The following is a 13,898-nucleotide window of genomic DNA, read 5'->3' as shown; positions in this document are numbered from 1 at the left end:
AAAACCCGAAGGCTAACCCCTCAGACGAGCGAGAATCGGGAAAAGGTGGACCATCCCACATAACTGAATTAATGGGGTTAGTCCACAGTCGCTTAGAACAATTGGAGCAAGAGCGGGAGAAGCAGAAAGAAACTGAAAGGTACCTCAAAGAGGAGATGGAACAGCGAAAAGAGTTAGAAAGAAAACTCTTACAGCTAGAATCCTCCCTCAAGGGTCACAACTCCCGCGACGACCAAGAAGATCAATTCCCAGGTGGAGAGGATCCTTTCAGCGAGGACATAATGAGGGCAAAAGTTCCAAGAAACTTTAAAAGCCCTGATATGGACCTCTATGATGGGACCACAGACCCAAAGCATCATCTAAGCAACTTCAAAAGTCAGATGTATCTAGCTGATGCCTCCGACGCTACGAGATGCAAAGCTTTCCCGACCACTTTATCGAAAGCGGCAATGAAATGGTTCGATAGCCTCCCACCAAGATCAATCACTAGCTTCGAAGACCTCTCAAGGAAGTTTTTGATGAGGTTCTCAATTCAGAAAGATAAAGTAAAACATGCACCGAGCCTCTTGGGAATAAAACAGGAGGTCGGAGAGTCTTTACGAGCCTATATGGAAAGGTTCAATAAGGCATGTTTGGAAATCCAAGACCTGCCCACAGAGGCAGTCATAATGGGGTTAGTCAATGGACTCAGAGAAGGTCCCTTCTCACAGTCCATATCTAAAAGGCACCCCGTCTCTCTAAGCGATGTACAAGAAAGGGCGGAAAAGTACATCAATATGGAAGAGAATGCAAAGTTAAGAGACCTGAGTTGGCGACCTGGATCCCATCTCTCATCTAAAGAGAGGGAAAGGGAAGCCAAGAAGAAGGAAGAACTCGGTCTCGAGAGGCCCAGAAAATATCACTCTTATACTCCTCTCAAAACTTCTATAGTGGATGTATACAGAGAGATTTGCCACACTGAAAGGCTGCCACCCCCTAGACCTATTAAAAACAAAAAAGGGGGAAGCCGCAGCGACTACTGCGAGTACCATAAAATATATGGTCACTCCACCAACGACTGTTACGACCTCAAAAATGTGATAGAAAAGCTGGCCAGAGAAGGTCGGCTTGATAGATATCTCATGGAAAGGTCGGACACTCACGGGAAAAGAAAACGAGATGATATGGATAGAAGAGATCCACCACCGCAGACTCCAGAGAGACATATTCATATGATCTCGGGAGGATTTGCGGGAGGGGGCCTCACTAAATCCTCTCGCAAAAGACATCTCAAAAGAGTCTATCAAGTCGAGGAAGAGACACCCGACTTCCCCACTATCTCATTCACAAAAGAAGATGGGCAAGGGATAATTCCCGGGCATGATGATCCCGTGGTGATAACTATGATCCTAGCCAATGCCCATCTCCACAGAACCCTAGTAGACCAAGGAAGCTCGGCGGACATCTTTTTCAAGCCCGCCTTCGACAAGCTAGGGTTAGAAGAAAAAGAGTTGAGAGCCTACCCCGATACCTTATATGGATTAGGGGATACGCCAATAAAACCACTGGGTTTCTTACCCCTTCACACCACTTTTGGAAAAGGGGAAAAATCAAGAACTCTGAGCATAGACTTCATAGTCATCGATGAAGGGTCAGCCTACAATGCCTTAATCGGCAGGACTACTCTTAATCACCTTGGAGCAGTGGTATCTACTCCCCACCTTTGCATGAAATTCCCAACCCCAGGAGGAATAGCAACGGTGAGGGGAGATCAGAAATTGGCAAGAAAGTGCTACAACGAAAGCCTAAATCTGAGGGGAAAGGGCAAAGAAGTCCACACCATAGAGTTAGGCGGCACAAGGACCAGAGAAGAGCTGCGACCCCAACCGGGAGGAAAAACCGAGGAGATACAAGTCGGAGAGGAGGAAGGAAAAAACACTCACATAGGAGCCAACCTAGGGGAAACCCTAAAACAAAGGTTGGGTGAACTCCTGAGAGTTAATTCTGACCTCTTCGCATGGAAGGCTTCCGACATGCCCGGGATTGATCCCGAGCTCATGTCCCACAAACTCTCGGTTTACCCAGGATCCCGACCTGTGCAACAAAGAAGATGCAAGCTCGGCCCAGAACGAGCCCTAATAGTAGAAGAGCAAGTACAGGCGCTCCTGGAAGCCGGCTCTATTAGGGAGGTCAAATATCCAACATGGCTAGCCAATGTAGTGCTAGTCAAAAAACAGAATGGTAAATGGAGAATGTGCGTCGACTATACCGACTTGAATAAGGCATGTCCTAAGGACCCTTACCCCCTACCAAGTATTGACACCCTGGTGGACGCCAGCTCGGGGTATCAATACCTATCATTCATGGATGCATACTCGGGGTACAACCAAATCCCGATGTATGAACCAGACCAGGAAAAAACATCTTTCATCACGCCAAAAGCCAATTATTGCTACGTGGTCATGCCATTCGGACTAAAGAATGCAGGAGCCACATATCAAAGGCTGATGAATAAAGTGTTTTCCCCCCATCTAGGGAGCCTAATGGAAGTATACGTCGACGACATGTTAGTAAAAACCAAACAAGAAGCCGACCTCTTATCCGACCTCTCACAAGTCTTCAACACTATAAGGTCGCATGGGATGAGACTAAATCCCGCGAAATGCGCCTTCGCGGTGGAGGCAGGAAAATTTCTAGGGTTTATGCTAACGCAAAGAGGGATTGAGGCCAATCCCGACAAATGCAGAGCCATCTTAGAAATGAAAAGCCCGACTTGTTTGAGAGAGGTTCAACAGCTCAATGGCAGACTTGCAGCCCTCTCCAGATTTTTGGCAGGCTCGGCACTTAAATCCCTTCCACTATTTTCCTTATTAAGGAAGGGATGCCAGTTCAAATGGACTCCAGAATGCGAGGAGGCGTTCCAAGAGTTCAAAAAGTTCTTAAGCCAACCTCCTATCTTGACTCGACCAATACCGGGAAAAGACCTCGTCCTATACCTATCCGTAGCAAACAGGGCTGTGTCGTCAGCCCTGATAAGAGAAGACGAGGTCGGACAACACCCGGTCTACTTCATCAGTAAGGTCCTGCAAGGCCCTGAACTAAGATACCACAAACTAGAGAAGTTTGTCTACTCCTTGGTGATAGCCTCACGAAGGTTACGACCTTACTTTCAGGCTCATACAATAAGAGTCCGCACAAACCAGCCTATGAAGCAAATCCTCCAAAAGACGGATGTTGCAGGAAGAATGGTTCAGTGGGCGATAGAGCTCTCCGAGTTTGATTTGAGGTATGAAACTCGGACGGCAATTAAAGCCCAATGCCTCGCCGACTTTGTTGCAGAATATGCAGGAGAGCAAGAGGAAAAGTCGACTACATGGGAACTCTATGTAGACGGATCCTCCAACAAAACAGGGAGCGGCGCAGGCATAATATTGGTAGATGAAAAAGGAACCCAAATAGAGGTCTCCTTAAAATTTGAATTTTCAGCTTCAAACAATCAGGCAGAATATGAAGCCTTGATTGCCGGATTAAAGTTAGCAGAGGAAGTTGGTGCCACAAAGGTGACGATCTACAGCGACTCACAGGTGGTGACCTCCCAAATAAGCGGAGAATATCAGGCAAAAGACCCTAATATGAAGAGGTACTTGGAAAAAACCCTGGAGCATCTTGGACGCTTTGCAGAAACCGAGGTCAAACACATAACTCGGGATCTAAATAGCAGAGCGGATGCCCTATCCAAGTTAGCAAGTACCAAACCAGGAGGGAACAACAGAAGCCTGATTCAAGAAACCCTTCAAGAACCCTCGGTAGCAAAAACAGAAGATAAACAAGAGACCCTTGAGGTAGTCGGTTTAAACCTCGGATGGATGAATCCCTTAGTCGAATACCTGAAATTCGACATCCTCCCTAAAGAGGAAAAAGAAGCTAAAAAGATCCGAAGGGAAGCACAACACTATACTTTGGTGAGAAATGTCCTTTACAGAAGAGGGATATCAACGCCATTACTAAAGTGCGTACCGACCTCAAGAACCACCGAGGTGTTAGAGGAGGTACATAGTGGGATCTGCGGAAACCATCTAGGAGCAAGGTCACTCGCCAGGAAAGTAATCCGAGCAGGATTCTATTGGCCGAACTTGCAAAAAGATGCCACAGACTTTGTGAAAAAGTGCCAGCCATGTCAGATGCATGCAAATTTCCACGTAGCTCCACCAGAAGAGCTCATCAGTATCACTTCTCCCTGGCCCTTCGCAAAATGGGGAATGGATTTGTTAGGTCCTTTTCCCTAAGCACCAGGACAAGTTAAATACTTGATCGTGGGAATAGACTACTTCACAAAGTGGATAGAAGCAGAACCATTAGCTACTATCACCGCCCAAAGAAGTCGCAGATTCCTCTACAAAAACATCATCACAAGGTATGGGATACCTTATTCCATCACCACAGACAATGGTACTCAATTTACCGACGCTACCTTCAGAAGTCTAGTAGCCAGTCTGAAAATCAAGCATCAATTCACCTCGGTTGAACACCCACAAGCCAATGGGCAAGCCGAGGCAGCTAACAAGGTCATACTGGCAGGACTCAAGAAGAGACTCCAGGAAGCAAAGGGAGCTTGGGCAGAAGAGCTCCCTCAAGTGTTATGGGCTTATAGGACAACTCCTCAATCCGCCACAGGAGAAACACCCTTCCGACTAGTCTATGGCGTAGAAGCCATGATTCCAATAGAAATCAATGAGCAAAGCCCAAGGGTAATTCTCCACGACGAGGTCGGTAATATGCGAGGACACAAAGAGGAGCTCGACCTGCTCCCCGAAGTCCGAGAAAGTGCCCAGATAAGAGAAGCTGCGCTAAAGCAAAGGATGACTACAAGGTACAACAAGAAAGTCATTCGAAGAACATTTGCCCTAGACAACTTGGTCCTAATCAGAAACGACATTGGAGTTAACAAATCAGGGGAAGGAAAGCTCGCCGCAAATTGGAAGGGGCCATACAAAATCAAGGAAGTGTTAGGGAAAGGTTATTATAAAATAACCGACCTGAATGGCACTGAGCTACCAAGGTCGTGGCATGCTTGTAATTTAAAAAGGTACTATAGTTAAAAGCGAACTCTACTCCCTGATGTACTCTTTTCCCAACTTCATGATTTTTTTCCAAAAGGGTTTTTTCTAGAGAAGGGTTTTTAACGAGGCATCATAGTAGAGACTAAGGGAACAGACTATCAAAACCCTTAGTAGCGAAAGAAGGTACCTCCCCAATCAATAAAGATCTTTTTCATTTATAATATCTCTTACAATATCCTCCTTTATTTTTCTAAGTCTTTCTACGAAACGCGCCGACTTAAGCTCGACAAAACGTGAAAATCCCATGAATCGACCTAGATGGTCGTCAGGATAAAACGACGAGGTACAAGTCGGTGTAAAGAGGTTATATGAGTTGATCGTAAAAACTCGGGAACCAACCCGACTCATAAGTCGGAACGAGACCCCGAGTATGAAAACTTGGAAACACTTCGATCCATAGATCGGAGTGTAAAACCGAGTAGAAGAAAAACGCATCGCAAAAATAACCTAAGTCATGAGAACTCGCTAAAACAAAAGTTGAGTATGAAGAATAACAAAAAGAGATAGGAAAACCTAAGGAGAAGTTTCAAGGACGCCTCGAAAGTCCTCAACGAAAAACAAACAATCCAAAAAGAAAGGTTTTCAAGAAAAAGCTAAGGGGAATTCAGGAAAATCAGGAAAGCATACACGCAAAAGGTAACTTAAAACCCTTATCCAAAAAAGGGGCATTCACCTTTGTTTAAAAAGCCCTTATCCAAAAAAGGGCACCGAGCAGAATATTTTGTTTACGGCCTTAAAAGGCCAAAAATTGTTCACACAAACCAACAACAATGAATAAGTTTAAAAAAGGGGGGACTCACAGGCCGAGCCCCCATATAGCCATAAAAATAAAGTTATTTTTTCAGAGGAATAGAGGAATCACCACCGCCAGGACCAGGAGGAGGAGCTGAAGAGAAAGTCGGAGGAACGGAGGACGAACTCGGAGGATCTCGAGGAGGAGACTCAATAATCCTCTGCCCCCGAGTCTTCAAATCTGACTCGGAAACAACCTCGGGGGCAGGAGGATAAACGATGGCGCCATCAATAACTACCTTGTCAGGATGTAGAGGAGAAAGATCCAAGTCGGGAGCGATAACTCTGACTTGTTCCAAGAAAATTCTCCAAGACTCCTCGGCACCATCGGCAATAGAGTCCTCCAACTCGGCGTATGCGTTCCGAGAATTCAGTAAGTCCTTCCTCACGGCCACAATATCCTGAAATAAACTATGATAGCTGTCTTGTGCCGTTTTCCTCAAATTCGCCTCCAAAGTACATTGAGCCCGCAGCTTACCCTCCTCCTCCTTAAGGTGATCCCTCTCCTTCTTCAACTTATCTCTCTCCTCTTTCAACTCCTTCTCATGTTTTTCAAAAAGAAGAAGCCTCCCCTCCAACTCCTCAACCTTCGAGGATGCCCCCAAAGAGCTGAGGGGAGTCTTCTCAAAAATGTCCAAAAGTTTGCCACAAACACCCGCTGTCCTAAAACTCTCCTCGGCCATGGTGGTGAGGTGGTTGCGAACAGAAACATCATCCATACTTATAAAAGGATAGATGTTCTTTCGGACGAATGCCAGAGCATCCGCCTTAACCCCACCATCAAAAGAAGAAGAGCCAGACTCTGAAGTCTTGCGCTTCTTCTTCTCTGGCTCGGAGAGAATTTGGGCAGAAACGGGTGGTCGAGACAAACTTGAGGAAGAAATGACAATAGGTTGAGAGGGAGTCCCAGTATTTTTAGGAGGAGGAGGAAGAGGAGGAGGGGAGGTGATCGCCCTGGCACCCCCGGACCTAGCCCGGGACTTCGCCTTAGCCTCCTGGACCCTTTGGTAAGCCTCCTGAGCATTCTTCTTAGCCATATCTACAAGAAAAACAACCAACAGTTATAAGTCGGCAACATTCAAGTCGGTAGAAACAACTCAGGAATGCATGCACTACCTAATTGAGTTTGAACAAAGGTCGGCGTTCCTTGAAGGATTTTCCTAGTATCCAAGTACGGGGACCTCCCCCACGCTTCTCGGAAAAACCCCACAATGGCCGCTTCCACCTCGTCCAGGTCATCTGGACCATACTTTTCACAAGGGGAGGCCGGCAACCAATAAAGGGGAAAGCGAGGGGAGGAATGCTCATCCAAGAAAAAGGGGTGGTGACCCTCTACGGCTTGAACTTTGAAAAAGTAGTTTTTGAAATCATGAAAAGACTCGTCAAAAAGGGTGAAAATCCTCCGACCTTGTATGGCTCGGAAGGATACCCACTGCTGTTTGTTGTTTAGCCCACTAAAGGGCTTAGTCATATGGAAAAGAAAGAAGAAAATCCTCAAAGAGGTCGGAAAGTCCAGAGCGTGGCTAATAAACTGGTAGATCTTCAAAAAACCCCAAGAATTGGGGTGAAGTTGAGTAGGGGCAACTCTACAGTGGTGCAAAACAGATATCTCGAAATCCGAGAAAGGAAGAAAAACACCCAAACGGGTGATCATACATTCGTACATGAAGAAAAAATGAGGGGCCGCCTCATTAACCCTCCCAAAACAGACCCGGTCTTCATGACCTGGGATTATCAATTCATATTTTGGCTCGTCCTCCTCCGAAGTACAGAGCCGGTGATGAGTACGAAGATGAGTGATAAACTCAGCATCGACCAGGGGTTCCTCCCCAAGGACAGTGTCATCAACCCACAGAGAAAGAACATCTACGGAAGCCATTTTTTTTATATAAAGAAAAGTGGCAGAAACCTACAAAAGGAAAAAGAAAAAAGAAAATCAAAAACACGGTCCCTAAAGGGGAGGGATGCGAAACCAAGAATCTACAGGCCAACCTATCCACTCACAATACAAAACATGCAAACACAAGGCATGATATGGAAGAAACAAAACTAACCTTTATCCAAGAAATGAAGGTTGGAGAGAGCGGAAATCTTCAAGCACAAGAATACAGCACAAGCAGGGAAAGGAGAAGTTTGAAAGATTGCAGAAACGGAAAAACGAAAGAGAGGGAAAGTATTTGTAAATAGGCTGAGGGGCATAATGGTAAAAACGAGGCAGTCATTAATGAGACTGCACCGTTACCAAAGCCCTCAATCCCTAAATGATCCCTCAACGGACACGACGCTTGAATTGACGTAACTGTCAGAAACAAAAGGTCGCGAAAATCACATCGGTTCCAAAACCCGTGAAAGTCGGCTACGAACCCGAGTTGAATACTTGAACCCAAGCCTTAAAAGGATCTTGGGCTCAAGTAGGGGCACTGTTCATATCCTGGCCCAATGATAAGGGCCCAGGTCCAATTTAAAGGCCTAATCCAATAGATTAAGCCTTACTAAACGCCGGCCTTCACATACGAAGTCGGTGTTCATCCCGACCTGCGCTGAAGAAGTCGGACATGAGATTGGCTGGCAGATAAACACTCATTCAAATGAGTAACCGCCCCTAAAATCTCTCTAACCGCTTCCTAAAGCCATATCTTAACCTCCCCAAGATAATGGGACGGTTAATATCCTAAAGATACGGCACTACACCAGCGGTGGTTATTGGCTCACCACTATAAGTACACTAACGCCTATCAGGTATTTCTAAGCCCAATACTCTCTAGACCTGCTCACACCCTTGCTAACTTAAGCATCGGAGTGTCTTTGCAGGTACCACCCCCCATTCCTTCGCGCGCGCAAGTCGGACGGAGCCTCCCGAGTTGCTGACCCATCCGGAGTTCTCCTCCTTCATACATTTGGGCCCCTCAACGCCATCCATTGCATTTATCTCCGGTTACCCACCGTAACAATACTAATTAAAATTAACGATACAAATTATTGAAATACTGATGTTTTAAGTATATTTGAAATTTTTTTTATATTTTTATTTCTATTTGGGAGCATTGAATAAAAAATGTTACTTATCTTTTAAAATTTAGTTTTTAGTTATTTTTTTTAAATTAATTATTATTTAATTAATTTAAATACTCACTTTTATATATCAGTTATTTAAAAAGTCAAAAAAATTATTTATTATTTATTTTTTTTCTAAAACTTGAATAAAAAATATTTAAAAAATATCTAATTGTAATGGCTCTTAAATTTGTTTAGTCTCAAAATGATTTTAACATTTCAATTAATTCGTATCCTCAAATTCTGATGTGTGACTAATAATGTTAGTCATTAGATTTATCTCTATGGGTAGTGTTAGGGAGCTAATGGCCTAAGCGTATAATGTGTACAATAGGTTAAATTTTTTATTCATAAATAAAATGAACATCACCCATATTATCCAGAATAACCATTCGGATACCAGGGATAATAAACTTCTCATGTCATAAAATCACTCATCTCAAAAACTTAAGTTGATTTTGGAGTTTACCAAAGATCAAACCCTTGACCTTTCGGATCTAGAACTCTAATATTATATCATGAACCCACTCATCCCAAAAGCATAACCTAACAGGATAATGTAACACTAATGGTCATATCTCTAATACTTCTTAAATTTCTATTGTACATATTATACGCTTAGGCGATTGACTCCCTTATATTTTCTCTATCTCCATTAGCCACGTACCAAACACAGTAAATTGTCACAATGGACAATCCAAATGACACTGATTTTGTAATAGATACAAATTAATGAAACAAACGACATCATTTTATTACCAAATTAACAAATAATGAATCTAAGGGCTCACGTGAGTGAAGTGATGAATCGAAATTTGAGAATTCAAATTGGATTCATTGAAATTTCTTAGGTCATTTTGAGGTGTGATGCAAATTTTTAAAAATTTTTGTGACTTTACCTAAATAAATCTCATAAATTGTGTACCTTTTTAATATTTTAAACTTGTTTGAGGATGTTTTATAGAACTAAAATCATCGATTATAGTTTTATTTTTCTTGAATCACCTTAATTTATAAATAGATTAGCTTATTATTTTTGTTTTAGTCCAACTCATATTAAAACTAAAAATTTATTACATATTTAATTATTTATATATTTATACTCTTTTATTTAAAAAAAACACTACTTGTTACTGTTAGAATAAATTGTTTAATAATTCAAATCATCCATATTGAATTATCAAAAGTTATATATTATAGTGTAGAAACATATCTTTAATTTACTCATAAAAATTAAAAATTAGAAATTACTAGAAGAGTTGTCTCAATCTTTTTTAACCAAAACTTTCTGTATCCTTAATAAGGCAATTGAATGAAAGAGTTGTCTCAATCTTTTTCAACCAAAACTTTCTGTATCCTTAATAGGGCGGTTGAATTGCAATCCCTTTGATGAGAACATAGTTGTTAAGGCAGTTTTGGTATATTGGGAACTTAACCCTAAAATCACTATTTATATTTGAGCATGACACCAATTAAACTCTAAAACCAAAATAAAATTAGTATCTAAAACCCATAAAGATATTATCTGATTTTATTCTCATTTAATTTCAAATCAAAAGTAATTATGACTTATTCAATTTAGCATTTATAACAATAAATGAGATCACCATTATATAAGTCATTTATTTTGAAAGAGCATAATTTGTGATTATAATTAATATATATATTGTTCACAAACAAATTAAAAAATTAAACAATTTCTTAACAATTTTTCACTTGAGCTATACATTCTTTCTTGAGATAATTACATCTTATAAACTTTATGCGTGCATCTGAATGCTATTTCCTATATTGCTTTACCAATATGGCCCGTCTCATATATTAGATATAGAATTAACGCAGCTTTTTAATTATCACATTAATATCGTGACTGAACCACGATAATCATTATCCTAATATACTTAACGACATAGATCGAATTTGGATGAGTAATATAGAAATTGCATGCCAAGTGATCTCATGTATGTCTATTTCCAGCTGGTCCAGTTTTAAAACTTTATTGAGATCCAACACAAAACAAATATTGCAAAATGATTATTTCACATAACATAAAATAAACCATCAACTTAATTCTGCAGAAAGATAATTCAATATCTGTTATAGGACATATAACATAAAATAAACTCTCACTAAATTAAGGCATCACATGTATTGACACCCATCCGAGCAATGTGCTCATGAAAGACTTTAGGGATCAATCCCTTGGTTAATGGGTCTGCTAGCATATACTATGTTCCTATATGTTCTATGGAAATATGTTTTTCTTGAACTTTCTGCTTGACAACCAAGAACTTGATGTCTATATGCTTCGATTTCGTCGAGCTCTTATTGTTGTTAGAGTATAGTAATGCTGACTTATTGTCACAAAATATTTTCAATGACCTTTCAATGTTATCTACTATACGAAGCTCAGTGACAAAGTTTCGCAACCATATGCCATATTTGGATACCTCAAAGCAAGCAACATACTCAGCCTCCATTGTTGAAGAAGCTACAAGAGTCTGTTTGTTAGACTTTCATGCAATAGGTCCTCCAGCCAACATGAAGACACAACCTGAAGTAGAGCGTCTACTATCTTGATATCCTGCAAAATCAAAATCAGAGTACCCAATGATCTCCAATTTTTTTATCTTCAATAAGTAAGCATGTAATCCTTTGTTCTCTTCAGATAACGCATTACGCGTTTAACAGCTATCCAATGATCCGTGCTCGGATTGCTCAAGTATCTATCAAATACTCCCACTATGAATGATATATCGAGATGTGTGCAGACTTGAGCATACATTAAGCTCCCTAGTGCTGATGCATAAGGTTATCATGCATTGCTTTCCTCTCAAGATCATTTTTGGGATATTGCTTGAGACTGAACTTGTCTCCTTTAGCTATGGGTGTGTCCATTGATCTACAACTTTCCATGCCATATCTACTTAGAATCTTTTCAGTATAGTTCTTTTGTGATAATCCAAGAATACTTTGAGAGTGATCTCTTAGTATCTCGATTCCTAATATAAAAAAGGCATCAGTAAGATCTTTCTTTTCGAATTTGTTCGATCAAAATTTCTTAGTTTCATGCAACAAGTCTATATTGTTACTGGCAAGTAGAATATCATCAACATATAAAACCAAAAAATATGTATTTACTCCCACTGAACTTGTGATATACACGTTCATCTATGATATTTACCTCAAAACCATATGAGGTAATGATTTGATAAAACTTGTGATAAGCTTGTTTGAGACCATAAATGAATTTCTTTATCTTACAAACCATAGATTTTGAATCGTCTGATACAAAATTTTCTAGTTGTACTATATATATCATTTTATATATGTCACCATTGAGAAATGCTTTCTTCACATCCATCTTGTGTACCTCCAAGTCAAAATGAGCTACTAGTGCCATTATGGTTCTAGAAGAGTCTTTTGATGATATCGGAGAGAAAGTCTCTTTATAGTCTATGCCTTCCTTTTGAGTAAACCCTTTAGTGACTAGACGAGTTTTATATCTCTTGACATTACCCTTAGAATCCCTTTTGGTTTTAAATATCCATTTACAGCCAATTGGTTTCACACCTTCAGGTAATTCTACGAGGTCCTAAACGTCATTGTCTTTTATAGACTTCATCCCTTCTTTCATGGCATCAATACACTTTTCAGAGTTAGAACTTTACACGAGTTGAAGAAAATTGATTGGGTCATTTTCTGTCAAACCAACGCCATCCTCATGTTCTTGGGGATAGACTACATAATCATCTGAAATTGCACTTCTCCTTACTCTGTTAAATCTCCTTAATGGCACTTCTTGAGGCTGTTGAGCTTGCTGTATGGGTTAGAATTGAAGAGGATTCTCATTATTTTCCTATAATGTAGTAGTATCTTGAGCAACAACAATATTCTCATTGTTCTCTTGTACTGTAACTGAATCTACAGTAGGATTCTCATTGTACTTCTGTACTATAACTGCATCTTGAACAATAATAGGTACAAAGACCTGATCATTATCAATTACAGAATCCTCATCAAAAGCAACATTCCTAATATTTTCTCCCCCCTCCTCCTCAAACTCAACATCTTCAAGAAATTTCGCATTTCCCGTTTTAAAAATCGACCTTGATATAGGATTGTAAAATGTGTATCCCCGCAAACGCTCAGCATAACCAACAAAGTAGCAACTAATTATTCTTGAGTCCAATTTTCTTTTATGAGGTATATAAGGTTGCGCCTCAACTAGACATCCCCAAATGTATAAATGATTTATACTGGGTCTTTTCCCAGTCCAAATTTCATAAGGAATTTTATTAACTTCTTTGTTTGGTACTCTATTAAGGATGCACATTACGATCTTTAAGGTTTCTCCACAAAGTGATTTAGGTAAAGAAGAATGACTAATCATACCACTCACCATGTCCTTAAGAGTTCGGTTCCTTCGCTCTGTAATACCAAGCTTGGCACGGTGTATTGCGAAACAATACCCCACTCTTTTAGGAAAGCACACCCGGGACGTTGCTCACCTGAACCGTCATAACTTCCATAGTATTCACCACCACGATCAGATTTAACAACTTTAATTTTCTTCCCAAGTTGAAGTTCAACTTCAGTTTTGAAAGACTTGAAAACATCCAAGGCTTGAGACTTTTCATGAATCAAATATAAATACCCATAACGAGAGTAATCATCTATGAACGTAATAAAATACCGTTGTCTATTCTAAGAGATAGTATAAAATGGGACACATATATCGGTATGTATTAGTTCTAAGACATCTTTAGCTCTCTCAGTACCTAATTTTCTTTCGTTTGTCTTTTCCCCTTTATGCACTCAATGTAGACTTCAAAGTCTGCCAAATTTAGGGGTCCAAGAATCCCATTCAACATGAGCTTCTGGATTCTTTGTTTAGAGATATGACCTAGGCGTTTGTGCCATAATGATGCCGAATTATCATTTAGCTTTTGT

This window comes from Arachis stenosperma, chromosome 10 (assembly GCF_014773155.1).
Source record: "Arachis stenosperma cultivar V10309 chromosome 10, arast.V10309.gnm1.PFL2, whole genome shotgun sequence".
Lineage (NCBI taxonomy): Eukaryota > Viridiplantae > Streptophyta > Magnoliopsida > Fabales > Fabaceae > Arachis > Arachis stenosperma.
Note: the sequence above shows the minus strand (reverse complement) of the source record.